Source organism: Stegodyphus dumicola, chromosome X2, assembly GCF_044657685.1.
Source record: "Stegodyphus dumicola isolate Sdum_Otavi_A_Nest chromosome X2, ASM4465768v1".
Classification (NCBI taxonomy): Eukaryota; Metazoa; Arthropoda; class Arachnida; order Araneae; family Eresidae; genus Stegodyphus; species Stegodyphus dumicola.
The window spans coordinates 168943840-168958417 of record NC_140781.1 but is presented as its reverse complement, the minus strand read 5'-3'; positions in this window follow the sequence as shown (position 1 = coordinate 168958417).

Sequence of the window (14578 nt, the reverse complement as noted above, 5' to 3'; positions counted from 1 at the left end):
TCAGATGCGTTCCACTTACTGCAACTCACTGTCGCCTGCGGTTAGCCTGGAGTAGAGAGCATGCATTGTGGACACCGCAACAGTGGGCTTGTGTGATGTTTTCCGACGAGTCCAGGTGTAGCTTGCAGTCTTATCCTCGCCGGACTTTCATATGGAGAACTCCAGGTACCCGTTACCACCAAGAAAACATCATTGAACGACACCATTACGGTGGTGCAGGAGTGCTCCTTTGGGTTGGAATTATTCTGGGTTCCAGAACTGACCTGCATGTTCAAATTGGAGCCATGACAAGCCAACTCTATCGGGACGTCATTCTGGAGCAACATGTACGTTTGTTTTGGGGTGCCATGGGCGCACACTTTGTGTTTAGGGATGACAACGCCCGTCCTCACCGTGTAAACATCGTAAGCGAGTGCCTTCAATTGGAGGATATCACCCGTATGGACTGGCCAGCATTCTCACCGGACTTGAATCCAGTAGAGCACGTGTGGGACATATTTGACCGACGAGTTGCAGCCCGTCAACCTCCTCCTACATGTCTACCGGAACTTCGGAGAGCATTGCTTTTTGAGTGGTGTAATATCCCCCAAGATCAGATCGATAATTTGATACTCAGCATACTTAGGCGTTGTACGGACTGTATTGCATCGTCTGGGAGACATAGAATGTATTAACAATCATACCAACCATGTAATATTGGTTTTTTTAAAAAAAGTTTTTTTTTTTTTTTTTTTTTTTTTTGTAATTTGCTCCAGGGGAAAAAATCGCTAATTTTTTTAATAATATCAAACATATAGCATCTTTTTTTGCTCTTTACCTTTTGTTTAATAAATAAGCTTTACAAATAATTCAAATTTGTTTTGCTTCTAACTCTTCCTTTGCCTGATTTTGCATTATCCTTAATTTATGGACATGAGTGTATTTCAACCCCAAAATGGCTACTGAAAAACGTAAAGTTGATTCGGAGTGTCATGCCTTTTAATGATAAATGGACCTGGAAATATTTTTTGCAATTGTTAAAGATAAACCAGTGTGTCTCATCTGCAATGAAGCTGTAGCAGTCTTCAAAGAATTTCCTGTCATTTCACACGTAAGCATAAGAATTCCAATTACGAAACAATGTCCGAATATGAAAGAAAATAAAATGCAGAAAGTCTTTGTAAAAAATTTTCAAGCCGAGAAAATTTTTTCAAGAAGTTAAACAGTATCCAAGAAGCAGCTACACATGAAAGTTACATTGTAACATACAATATTGCTAAAAAAATAATAAAACTCTCAGTGATGAGGAGTTCGTTAAACAATGCATGCTCCAAGCTTGTGTTGTCTTGTGTCCTGACAAGAAAAATAATTTTGAGACTGTAAACTTGTCTCGAAAGACGGTGACTTCTAGAATCGGCAAGTTTAAATTTTGCTCCATAGCTATGGATGAAAGCACTGATATAAATGATAATGCTCAATAAGTGTTATTTATAAGAGGTGTTGATGAGAACTTAGAAAATTACCGAGGAACTTGCGTGCATGTGTTCTTTAAAGCAAACTACAACGGGATGTGATATTTTTCGTGAATTTCAGGAAAGGCTTTTAACTTTGAAAGTGCCTATAAGAAGTATATAATATTACGACCGATGGAGCACCAAATATGACAGGAAAAAAATCAGGATTTCTTGGACTCTTTAATCAAAACTCTTCCGGGAACAATGTTGTTTTTCTACATTGTTATATATCAAGATGCTCTGTGTAAATCGGCATTGAATATAAAACCCGAGCTTGATGCAGTCGTGAAGCTTGTAAGTACTTTTCGATCTCGTGGACTTACTCCGAGATTTTCTTCAGTCCGTGCAATGTGAACACTCTGAAGTACTGTATTACACGAAGTAAGGTGGCTTATCGCAGGATGTGTTTTCGAGCGAATTTGGCAGCTGAAAGACGACATTGTGTCGTTCTTCCGTGAGAAACAGTGTTCTTCAGAGTGTTAAAATGTTAAAAGATACAGAATGGCTTTCGGACTTTGTATTTTTTACAGATCTTCTTTGTCGTATGAGCAACCTAAATGTTAAAATGCAAGGTAAAAATCATTTTATCGACGATATCAGGCCCCATCTCAAAGCTTTTAAACTAAAATTTAATCTGTTTGCTGAGCAGCTAGCTAAGAAAGACTTGTTTCATTCTCCGAGGTTAAATTCAATACCCTCAGTAAATGAAGAAAAGCTTAAGAATTATGAAGATGACTTGAAAAAACTAAATTTTGAGTTCGAACGCAGATTTTAATATTTCAGTGCCATTCAAACAGAATTGGATATTTTTACCATGCCTTTCAACATAAATTGTGAAGCAGAGAGGTCAAATTTGCAGCTGGAATTAATTGAGTTGCAACCTAACAATCATCTCAAGCAGTTGTTTCTAAGTATTCCAAAGTTAGAGTTTTACAAATCATTATCGAAAGTAAGTTTCCAAAATTTAACATCTCGCGCCCAGAAAATCAGTGCTATGTTTGCTTTATCTTATATATATGAACAAGTGTTTTCAATTACGAACCTTAAAAAGAATTATTTCAGAAGTAGACTGACAGATAAGCCTTTAATCTAGTTCCTTAGAATCAGTACATCTCACTTCGAAATTCAATATAAGGAACTTTTGAAAATGAAATCGCAATTACATTCATCTCATTAACATATTTAAATTGTAATACTTGTATATTGTTTTTAAATTTTAGAAAAATTTATCTCGGCCCGCCAAACTTTTTTTTTTATTTTGGCCGAAAACTTTTGCCCATCCCTTTTATAAGGTACATCTCCAGCCTTCTTGACATGCCTTCGTGGTGTGGTGCTCTGCACGCTGGGCGCGTATTCCAGAGGCCCGCGGTTCGATTCCCGGCGAAGGCGTTGCTAATTTTTCATCTTGCCAGATTCCAAAAAAAAAACCTAACGTCTCTACAACGTAATGCTAAAAACGGTATCCCTTCCGACTGGTCATTAAATGATTGATGTATATATTATTATATTTTAAAGGAAAATTTAAAAGTGAAATATTATGTTTATATTTCTTTGTTTTTTCTCAATAATATTCATAATACATTTCGCATAATTTCTAAAATACAAAGACTAGAAGTGACAGAAACGTATTCTTTAGTGAAACGTACATGCTTTCCACTCTATCCTGTGCTCTCAAGAAATGAATTAAATGCATTTTTCCAAGTATGTCAGTTGCACTGAATTAGCTTGTGAACGTTAGTGTACTCAGCGGAAAGTACTTTTATAAAGCGAGTACTGATAAAATTATCTATGATCTTCAATGAATGCAAAACGATTAATTTATTTATTTATAATATGGCAAAGCACTCGACAGCTATCTTGCCTAAAGGAAGGAATGCCTTCGTGGAGGACATTCTAAGGGAAACTGGCTCGTATACAATTTACACATAAGGAGAGCTATGAAAACGCCCATGCAGCCAGCCTTTTGCCGGGATTCGAGCCCCGGACCGAAGTACCATTATTCCGCACAGCTGCTGGTGGACCCATAGAAAACGATTGAACGGTCTTTCTGTCACAACAGTTGAACATCAAATTGCACATTCATTGGTTGGTCACTCTGTAAGGATCTTAAGTTTTACTAACGTTTATTTTATTTTAAATCTTTACTATCACTTCTTATTTTCTACTTCCGGCCAGAATTAAAAGCGTTAACGTATTTATGCAAAGTTTGTCTGGCGAACGCCAAGTACTTAAGTGGTGGCTTTTTGCCAAGCGAGAGAGAGGAAGAAGTTAGTCGAAGCAGGCCGCTTACCTTAGAAGTTTTACTCAGTTGCTAGTTGCCTTCCAGGCCAGAGGTTTAATCCTCTTGATAATTTTAAACGTATTGTAGTGTTAACAGTTCTCTGTACTACATACGGCTTCCTGTTAATATAAGGCCAATCTTCCACGTTTATTATTTCAAAGTTAGAGTTTAGTTCTATTTTTATATTCTTACGTTTAGACCACAAGTAGTGGGTCTTTGTATTCCGAAGTACGGAAATTATTGTAAATAGAGAAAAATAAAGGGTTTTGTATACCCTTCTTGTGTATCCTGTCTACTTACCACAGTTATTGAACATAGCTTTAGTAAGCTCTCTGTTCCGAGTCAGGTCCTTGCATGTTCCCAAAGAAAGTAAGACGAAACATTGAACCTGATAGTGGCGCCCAACGAAGAAGAATAACCATGGCCGAGTTTCAAGAAGAACCTGTGCTGCCTGCAGAAGCGGCTCAGAATCCAGAAATGCCAGCTGCCGCCCTGGAAGGATTTGGTTACATCGTCCAGACCATGCGCGCTTCGATGAAACCAGAAGCAACATTTAATGGAAACTCACCGGTAACCAGTTTTTTGGAAAAATTGGATGACCACTTCATGCTCTACCCCCTGCACGAGTTTCAAAAAGTTACCTTAGCTACCAGCGCTTTGAGGGGCCAAGCGCTTAACTAGTTCAAATGTATAGGCACAAGTCTCTTGGGTCAAGCAGGAAGTCCCACCTATACTTACGAGAATTTCAAGACTGCCCTAGTAAAAGCCTTCCCTATTGTAAGGGATCGTGCGAAATTAGAAACGGAACTTTTCAGTATATATCAGCAAAGAATCGAAAATCTCTCAAGCTTTATTTTAAGAAAAATTCACGTCTTCAAACTCTTGTATGGAAACCGTCCGGATCCTGAGATAATTCAAGTGATTTTGCCGAGGTTACTGCCCCAAGTGCAAGACTTTATTGAATTAAGAAATCCGACTACACTGGAAAAGTTATTTGAACTAGCAATCCAGTTTGAAAGTAGAAGAACGGCGGACATTGAAAGAAGACTCCAATATCAACAGCGAAACCAATTTGGTGCCCCAAGACAACAGAAAACTCAAGCACACGGCTACGGAAACAAAGCGAATCAGTGGGCAAGGAAACCCGAGCATTCAAAAACAGCCGGCGAACGTCGACAGTTCAATAGCAATCCAGGAAAAAAGTCTCAAGGCCAGTGGAAAAAGAAGGAAAGCACGGAAATGAAAAATAATTTAAACTAAAACGGATTTCTGTTGACGGGAGGGTGCGGAAATCCGAAGGCCACGAAAACCCCTCTTCCCTCAAGTTAAATACAGTAATGGTGAAAAATTTGACTCTTCCGAAGATTGAAGTGTTGGTGAATAATATCCCAGCCACCGCACTCCTGGATACAGGCGCGCAGTGTTCCTGTGTGGCAGAAGATTTTTTTAGGAAGTATTTTCGTAAATATCGTATATATAATTCGGATAATACGACAGTGTTAGCTGCGCAAGGAGAAAGATGTAAGTGTATAGGTAAATTACCGCTGTATGTCCGTATCAAGGACGAACAAGTAAAGGTTATGTTTTTCATAGTAAAGAATCTGCAAGCACATATTATCTTAGGAATAGATTTTCTTTCAGAGGCACAAGCAACGCTAGATTTTTAACGAAGCGTCCCTTAAGCTGACAATGAAACCAGTTCGTGAAGAAAAGGCTGAACCGCCGATGTTAAACCTTGACCACCTGCCTAATGAAGAGCAACGAAGAATCCGACAAGTAGTAAGTGAATTTGCTTCGTTATTTAGTGATATTCCAGGATTTACTCAGGTTACTAACCATAGTATTGACACCGGAGATTCAATGCCAGTTCGCCACAAAGCATACCGGTATGATAAGAATAAGGAAAAAATTATAGAATGGCATATCACCGATATGCTACGTAAAAAGATCATAACGCCCATCTCAAGTAGTTATGCTAGCCCGGTAGTTTTATGTAAGAAAAATAATGACCATCCTTTGACACATCCAAAAAGGTGGAGATTCGCAATTGACTACCGTAAATTAAACTCCATAACTAAATATCCGGAATATCCGTTACCTATTATTGAAGAAATTCTAAAGAACATAACATCCACCAAATATATGACGACTTTAGACTTAACGACTGGTTATTTTCAAATAGGGGTTAGGCCTGAGGACGTGCCTAAGACTGCTTTTATAACCAAGTCTGGCACTTATGCATTTTTGCGTATGCCGTTTGGCCTTTCAGGGGCACCGGCAACATTTCAGCGATGTATGGACATTGTGTTAAGGCCTGTTCTTGGAAAGTCCACATTTATCTATTTAGACGATATCATTATTACTAGTGATAATCTCGACCAACATGTACAGGATTTAAGACAGGTGTTTTCTTTATTAAATGAGGCCGGTCTAAAAGTTAATGCCGAAAAGTGCAAATTTGCAGCTCCTGAATTAAAATATTTGGGTTACAAAATATCTCAGAAAGGAATCGAGACAGACGAATCAAAAATAATCGCTGTACAAAAGTATCCGACTCCAAACACGGCAAAGAAGCTCTCTTCTTTTCTAGGACTTTGTTCATATTATAGGTCCTTTATAAAAGATTTTGCAGCTATTGCTGAACCACTGTTAAAATTAAAAAGGAAAAATGCAAGATTCTCGTGGACGGCCGAAGCCAATAGTGCTTTCGAAAAATTAAAACAAGCATTAACGCAAGCCCCTGTGTTGAAATTTCCTGAAAAGGATGAGAATTTAGAAATTTCAGCGGATGCTTCGGATTATGCGGTAGGAGCGGTACTTTCGCAAAATCAGCAGCCCGTGGCATTTTTTAGCCGAACTTTAAATCAAACACAAAGAAACTATTCCGCGACCGAGAGAGAGGCACTTGCAGTTCTGTTAGCAGTGCAAAAGTTCCGAGTCTATTTTGGAAAGGCGCCAATAACAGTGTACTCTGATCATGCGGCGGTAACTAGATTGTATTCAGGGAAAAACTCATCCCCAAGGTTAATAAGATGGGCACTCAAGCTACAAGAATATAATCTGGTAATCAAGCATACCCCCGGAAAGGAAAATATCGTAGCAGATGCCCTATCCAGAATTAAAATAGATGAAGAAGGTAATACTGTAAAGGTGGCAATGCTCACAGCATGTACAATAAATTCCCGAGAAACTGTAACAACCGAACTGGGTAAGGATCCTGAGTTTGGAAGCATTTATGAGTATTTAAAGGATCCTGAAAATTTTAGCCACCAAGATATTGTGGCGATAAGAAATAGGGCGGCCCATTACGAACTAATAGATGGTCTATTATTTTATACAAAAACTACGAATTCCAACAACGAATTTCGACCTGTTATCCCAGCTAGTCTTAGATTAAATATCCTGCAGGAGCTCCATGACAGCCCTTTAGCTTCTCATGCTGGTATTCGAAAAACTATCCAACGCGTACGCGAGGCAGTCTATTTTCCTGAACTGCAAAAGTTAACAAGGGCGTATGTCCAGTCCTGCCCAACATGTCAAGCAGTTAATTATATTAATTTCCGCCCGGCCGGGTTTCTAAATAGTATTAAATCCGAATTTCCAAATGAAATAATTGGCATCGATTTATTGGGCCCTTTCCCAAAAAGTCAGTTAAATAAAAGTCGCTATCTCCTTGTTATGGTTGATCATTTTAGTAAGTGGACCGAAATTGTTCCCTTAAAACGAGCCTCCGCGAAATTAGTTACTGATTCTATTTTAAATAAATATATTTTAAAATACGGGGTGCCCCTAAAAGTTATATCGGATAATGGTCCTCAATTTGTAAGTAATGTATTTGAAGACATGTGCCAAAAACTGGGCATACGTCATTTAAAAATGGCCCCGTATCGGCCGCAATCCAATATAGCGGAACGGGTCAATAGAAATATAGTGAAAATTATCCGTAGTTATGTTAAAAATTTTCATAAAAGCTGGGATAACCATGTCAATGAATTTGCTTTCGCTCTTAGGACCGCAAAACATGATACAACGGACAAAACTCCTGCTGAGTTATTTTTAGGCAGAAAGATTATAACGCCGTTAGATAAATTATTTTATGTGCAACAAAGAGCCCCAGAATTTAAAATGGGTGATATAGAAAAACTAATTAAAGAAGCAAAAAAGAATACTGAAGTAGCACAGAGAAAATAAAAGCTGTATTATGACTTGAAACGACGGGGAGTAACTTATAAAGTAGGGGATGAAGTATTAAAAATTAAGCATTCACTTTCTTCAGCACCAGAAGATATAACTGCCAAATTTTTTCCACGATTTGAAGGACCATATGTCATAGAAAAAATAACTCACGCTGTAGTAGTGTTAAAAGCCAGGAATGGTGAATCTTGCTCCGCAAACATTGATCAAATCAAACCCTACTATGATCGTAATAAAATGCAAATATTTACAGATCTTTTGCACGATCCGGCACGGCAGACACGGCAGGCACAAGCTCCAGAGTTGGAACAACGACAAGTACAAGGGCAAGCCATTAAGAGGCAGGAGCAAGTGAAAAGAAAGTTTCCCCGCGGGAAAATTCAAGGTAACAAGAAAAAGAAGCCGTTCCACCGTCCAGAAAAGAGAGCTCACGAACACCCCCAGAATGAAGAAGGGAAAAGGACGACGTATGCAAAGAGAGCCAGGAGAAATGACGGCAACTATAACCCGGCTCTAAAACGGAAGATCTACTCATCCGACAGGACTCTCCGCAGCAAATGTCGCCGAACTGCGGAAGGGCCACCAGCGGCGGAGGAAAAGTTACTAGGAAAATTTGAACGGCCAGCAACGAGGTCCAAGCAGGAACGCGAAAGAAGTTTCCCGGTTCCGCCAAGACCAGCTGCCATCAAACGGCCAAGACCACAGGCAGAGGCGAAAAAGAAGGTATTCAAGGGTGACCGAATTGGAGAAAAAAGAAAGCTTCTAGAGGAAGGCACTGAAGGGCGAGCCCGCACAAGAAGGAGGATAAATCAAACGAGAATATGCGCTACCTTCCAGGACTGGGCTCAGAAAAGAATGTCCGAATATCACAAAGATAAGTAAAATTTTATGTTACTTTGCAAACTTAAGTTAATCTTTCATTCTTACTGCAAGTGGCAGAATTCAAGAAGTTTTACCTCATGCGAGGTCTACCTTTATCGCCAAAAGGGCGAGAAATGAGTTGTTACCGATTTTGGTATTATGTTTTTCAATTACTCGCGCGTAAAACTAAAGTTGATGTATAATAGCGATGTGTAAATACTTAAATATTGTAAAAGTTATTGTATAAATTTTATTTAAAACATTCTGGCAAGAAAAAAGTTTTAGTCTGAAAGACTTTTTGAAATGTAGCATTTCAATGTAGAAAGAATTGGCACTTGCTTTGAAAAGAATAGAAGTTAACAATGTACTACTAATGTATGTTTTCAAATGCGTAAAATTAACGGCATGTTAATATGTTCTTATATACAATGCGAACTGTTATTTCAAATGTTAAGAAATACCGTGATATGGTAAAAGTGAAAGTAATGTTAAATTTTTTTTTTTATTCGTGTGACTGTAAAAAGACCAAATCATGGTGAATATGTGTTAAAGGTTGAATGAATGTAGTTAGGCTCTCTGACGCTACACTTCAGAGTTAGCCACTTTCAGAATAGTACCTCAGGGTTTAGAGTTGAAGTTAGGGTGTGTTACGAGGTCTTGGTATGTTGAATTTTAACACGTTAGTGTTTTGATTGTAGGAGTAAGTGTTGAACACGTATACATAAACACATTCGTGTTTGGTGTTCTTTTACAACACATGTCAGAGAGCACGGGGAGAGATAATTAAAATAGTCATGAATGAAATAAGAATGTTAAGAGAAATATAATTATACATGTTACTTGCCATTTCATTGTGTAACATTTCATTAAACTAGTTTTCCTTCCAGATCTCTGGAAGGAACCAGATTTGAATAAAAGCTCCTGTTTAGATGCAGTACAGATGAAAAATTGCGTGTCCTTGGAGCTGCTATTGTAAAAACAAATTTCTTTTTTTTTTTTTAATTTCTAGTTTCTAGCCAGAAATGTTTGTAAAAGATTGGCCTCGCGTTAGATTCTAGAGCTAAAAGTTTTCAACAAGGTCGTTTTAGACCTCAGTTTCAAACTAATTAACTCTGGCGGGAAGTATGTAAGGATCTTAAGTTTTACTAACGTTTATTTTATTTTAAATCTTTACTATCACTTCTTATTTTCTACTTCCGGCCAGAATTAAAAGCGTTAACGTATTTATGCAAAGTTTGTCTGGCGAACGCCAAGTACTTAAGTGGTGGCTTTTTACCAAGCGAGAGAGAGGAAGAAGTTAGTCGAAGCAGGCCGCTTACCTTAGAAGTTTTACTCAGTTGCTAGTTGCCTTCCAGGCCAGAGGTTTAATCCTCTTGATAATTTTAAACGTATTGTAGTGTTAACAGTTCTCTGTACTACATACGGCTTCCTGTTCATATAAGGCCAATCTTCCAAGTTTATTATTTCAAAGTTAGAGTTTAGTTCTATTTTTATATTCTTACGTTTAGACCACAAGTAGTGGGTCTTTGTATTCCGAAGTACGGAAATTATTGTAAATAGAGAAAAATAAAGGGTTTTGTATACCCTTCTTGTGTATCCTGTCTACTTCCCACAGTTATTGAACATAGCTTTAGTAAGCTCTCTGTTCCGAGTCAGGTCCTTGCATGTTCCCAAAGAAAGTAAGACGGAACATTGAACCTGATAACTCGTAAATGAATTAAAATGTTTGCTGCTCAGAAGTCAAAAAGTTTGAAGATTTAAGTTATGCAGAAAAAGTTACCTTAAGAGGAAAGAAGTCGAGAAAGAAAAAAAAAAAAAATAAGTGATTTTACACAATAAAATTGTGAAGATGCAAGATAAATTGTGTTAAAAGTCATAAGCTTCAACTTAAAAATAAATCAGATTATGTATTTAAGTAAATGTACACAACATAATAACGTGAAACAAGAAAGAATTAGAAGAAATGTGTTGTAAAATATAATAAAGGGTATCCGGAATGTCTCTGTACCCCAAAGTTTGAGTATCACAGAAAAAATGTCAGTATAATTTTTGTTATGCTATTGGCAACATTACTTTTGACATTACTTTTCATGTTCGTACCATATTTTTTGAAGAATATGCGAATGAGCATTTTTATTTACGCATGTGGCAAACGTGGTTAATACCTTAGCTGTAACAAAAGAGAATCATGGTCCATATGGTGGATATACAGGATAGAACTCCAGCCCATTTTGCTCTACAGATTCATGATTTCCTAATGCACAATTTCCAAGCCGTCAGATCGGGTATGTTTTTTCAACATCTTTATTCTCATACAAAATGGCTCTCAAGAAAATCAGACATTTCAACGTCACTGTGGGAAATAATCAAATACTATGTGGATATAAGATAAATGATGAAGAACTGCGCGAAAATATGAAAGAAGCCTTTCGAAAGATCCAACTGGATTTTTAATTCATATACGTAAGTACTTAACTATAGTATTTGCTAAATAAATAAACTAAAATTATAGTTAACATTGTTTTCGTTGAAACTCAAACCCATGTGTGGGGACTTCCCGGACATCCTGTATTTGAGATAAACTTATTTTTCATACATTTTAAAATATTCCTGTTGAAATTTTCAAAGATGCAATTTTGAATTTAGTGAAAATACGTTAGACTTTTCAGATTTGTTTTACTAAGAGTAATATGTTTCAGATATGTTTTATGAAGAATAATATGGACTTTGGTTAATATTACACAAATATGACATAATAATTTTGTAATGCCACTGTATTCCATTTGACTCTAGAAAACTACATTATTTTGAAATCTGCTAATATGCAAAAAATATTATATACATAAGTACTTGTAATGTTTTCCTTTCGAAATAAATTGATTAGTGATAATGAATTATGTAATATTCTGACCGGCCATAGACAGTATAGTTTTTAAAGGAACACCGCTGCTATCACACATCAGTTTGTTTCGGAAGAACAACTGTTTGGAACAATTTTTCAATTCAGTGCATCAGTTTCATTAATGTATAGGTGTTAAAGGTTTCATTTCTAATAATGTATTACATAGCCATGTAGGATAATTTATGTTCATGTATTTTTATTAATCGTCATCTTTCATATTTATTCAAAAGTATCATCTTCAGTGTGTCGTTTCTAGTATTAATGTTTAAGTGTAGCACTTCTACTAATGTATGTATAACCACGTAGGACGCTACACGATTATGTGTATATATTAATTGTCATCTCTCGCAATGATGCATAAGCATTACACTCAGTGCAACATTTCTGTCAACTTACAGGTGTTTAAAATGTCTTATTTCTATTCATGTACGCATAGCGCAGTAGGATAATACATGATTATGTGTTATCATTAATCGTCATCTTTCGTATTAATGTGAAAATTTCATTGTCAGTGTACCATTTCTATTAATGTATAAATGCATCATTTACCATGTTATAAATGTATATTAATGTATAAGTGTATCATTTCTATTACTGTATGTATAGCCACTTAGGATGATACACGATTACGGGTTACCATTATTCTTCATCTATCGTATAATGCACAAGTGCCATTTTCAGTATTTCATTTCCATTAATGTATAAGTGTTTAAGTGTATCATTTGTACTAATATATATGTACAGCCAAGTAAGGTAATACACGAATATGTGTAACCATTAATTGTCATAGTTCACACTGATACACTGTTTTCATTCTCGGTGTATCATTTCTATCAACGTATAGGTGTGTATGTATCATTTTTATCGATGTGTGCATAGCCTAGTAGAATAATGCATGATTATGTGTTTTCATTTATCGCCATCATTCGTATGTGTTTATGCATATCATTTCTAGTAGTTTATGCATAGTCATACAGGATGACACACGATTACGTGTATTCATTAATTGTCATCTTCTGCATTAATGCGCCAGTTGCATTATCAGTGTTTCATTTCTTTTAATGTATAAGTGCTTATTGTTTGCCTATCTCATTAACCACTTAGACCAATATACATATGTATCCAATGTACCTATACCACCAATGTACCTGTGTATGAAACTTTTTATTAATTGTATACTGAAGCATATATATGCACACGCCCTTGTCTGGCTACGTCAATACCTCATATTCTCCATTAATTTCCGATGCAGCCCTTTCAGGAAGTCGCCGGGGTTGTGTTGTTCTAAATAGGTGCGGGTACCGGAAGACACCCGATTTGTCATATTAAGCCGTCCGGGTGTCCGGGCCCTGCATTCACCTGTCACCTGTTTTGTCACAGCAGCCAATCACCACAAGGACCAAGGAAGGGTTCTATCAAAGAATCTCTAGGGGAACTCACTATAGATTCTTTGGTTCTATTAGGGGGCTCTTAGGCATGTAGCCTTTATCCCCACATCGTCAAAGAATTATCTTTATCGCCAAAAAGAAGGTTCCGCAAAGAGGTAAATTTAGTACCAATGACCACAGATCACTTTGAAGTTAACATGCAAAGGGGAAACTGGTTCTACATTACAAACAAGCTGATAGCTGATTGGTTGAAAACGAACAACTTGCAATTTTTTTTCGAAAGGAAGGAAAAAAATCGCTCATCTTTCTTTCAATACTAAACCAAGCAGAAAAGTTGTCTAAAACAGTTGTTCGTATGAAACAAATGTATGTGTGATATGGGCCTTAGTGCATTCCATTCTCCCAGCCTGCGAGTGAGCCCCATATTCCTTAAAATGGCCCCATGTATATGCCTATATGACTGTAGGGCCTGACGGAAAAATAATTAAACCTGTGATAGTATACAAAGATTCTAACATGATAGGTAATTTTATAGAAAGCACTTAATGAGATGAAAGACATATATAGCAGAAACATTAACAGTCAGCGTGCCTAAATAACACTTCAAGAGGTCAAAATATTAAAGTCCTACTCATCGCTTCTTGTGTGAAAAAGATCTAAAAAAATGACCGTGCGAAGGCTCATGATCACTTTGCTGGGAAATACAGAGGAACTTTCCATAATGCATGCAATTTAAAATATAATCTTCAAAAAATTCTGGTAGTATTCCATAAATTAAAACGTTATTATGCACATTAAATTATGTAAGGAGTTGGTAGAATTCAAAACAGACTGCGTAATTACAAATAATAGTGAAAGATATATTTCTTTTGATGTCAGAAGAAAATTTAAAAAAGAAAAACTTGTATCAAATCTATCAGAATAAAAACTTTGCTTTTAAAAGAGAATATTTCGAATCAAGATTTAAAATTATTATTACGGAAGGCTATATATCTTTACAAGTATACGACTTCCTATGAAAAAACAAATTAGCGAAACTAAATTGCCTCCTTTAAAAGATTTTCAGAGCCTATTAGCTGGAGAAAGCTCATTCTTCGAAGATTATATACATGTACAAAGTGTTTGGCAAGCTTTTTATATAGAAAATTCAGATTAATAACACAATCTATACCACACATGCCTAAATTCAAGACGATTGGAGCCGCGTCATTGATTTAATGAAAGTTCGAGGGCCGCAAGTCCAAATTTATATCGTTTGAGAAAAACAGATTTTGAATAGAAAGAAACTTTTGAAGTAAATTAATGAATATGTGATTAACATGATTACATATAAATATGAATACATATATCTTATATCTACTGTTTTGTGTTTAGAAAAGTTAAGTCCGGAGAAATAAAAATTTGTAATTCTTGTACTGGGCAACTGAGAGTTTTTAATTCAGGTTAAGAAACTAAATAT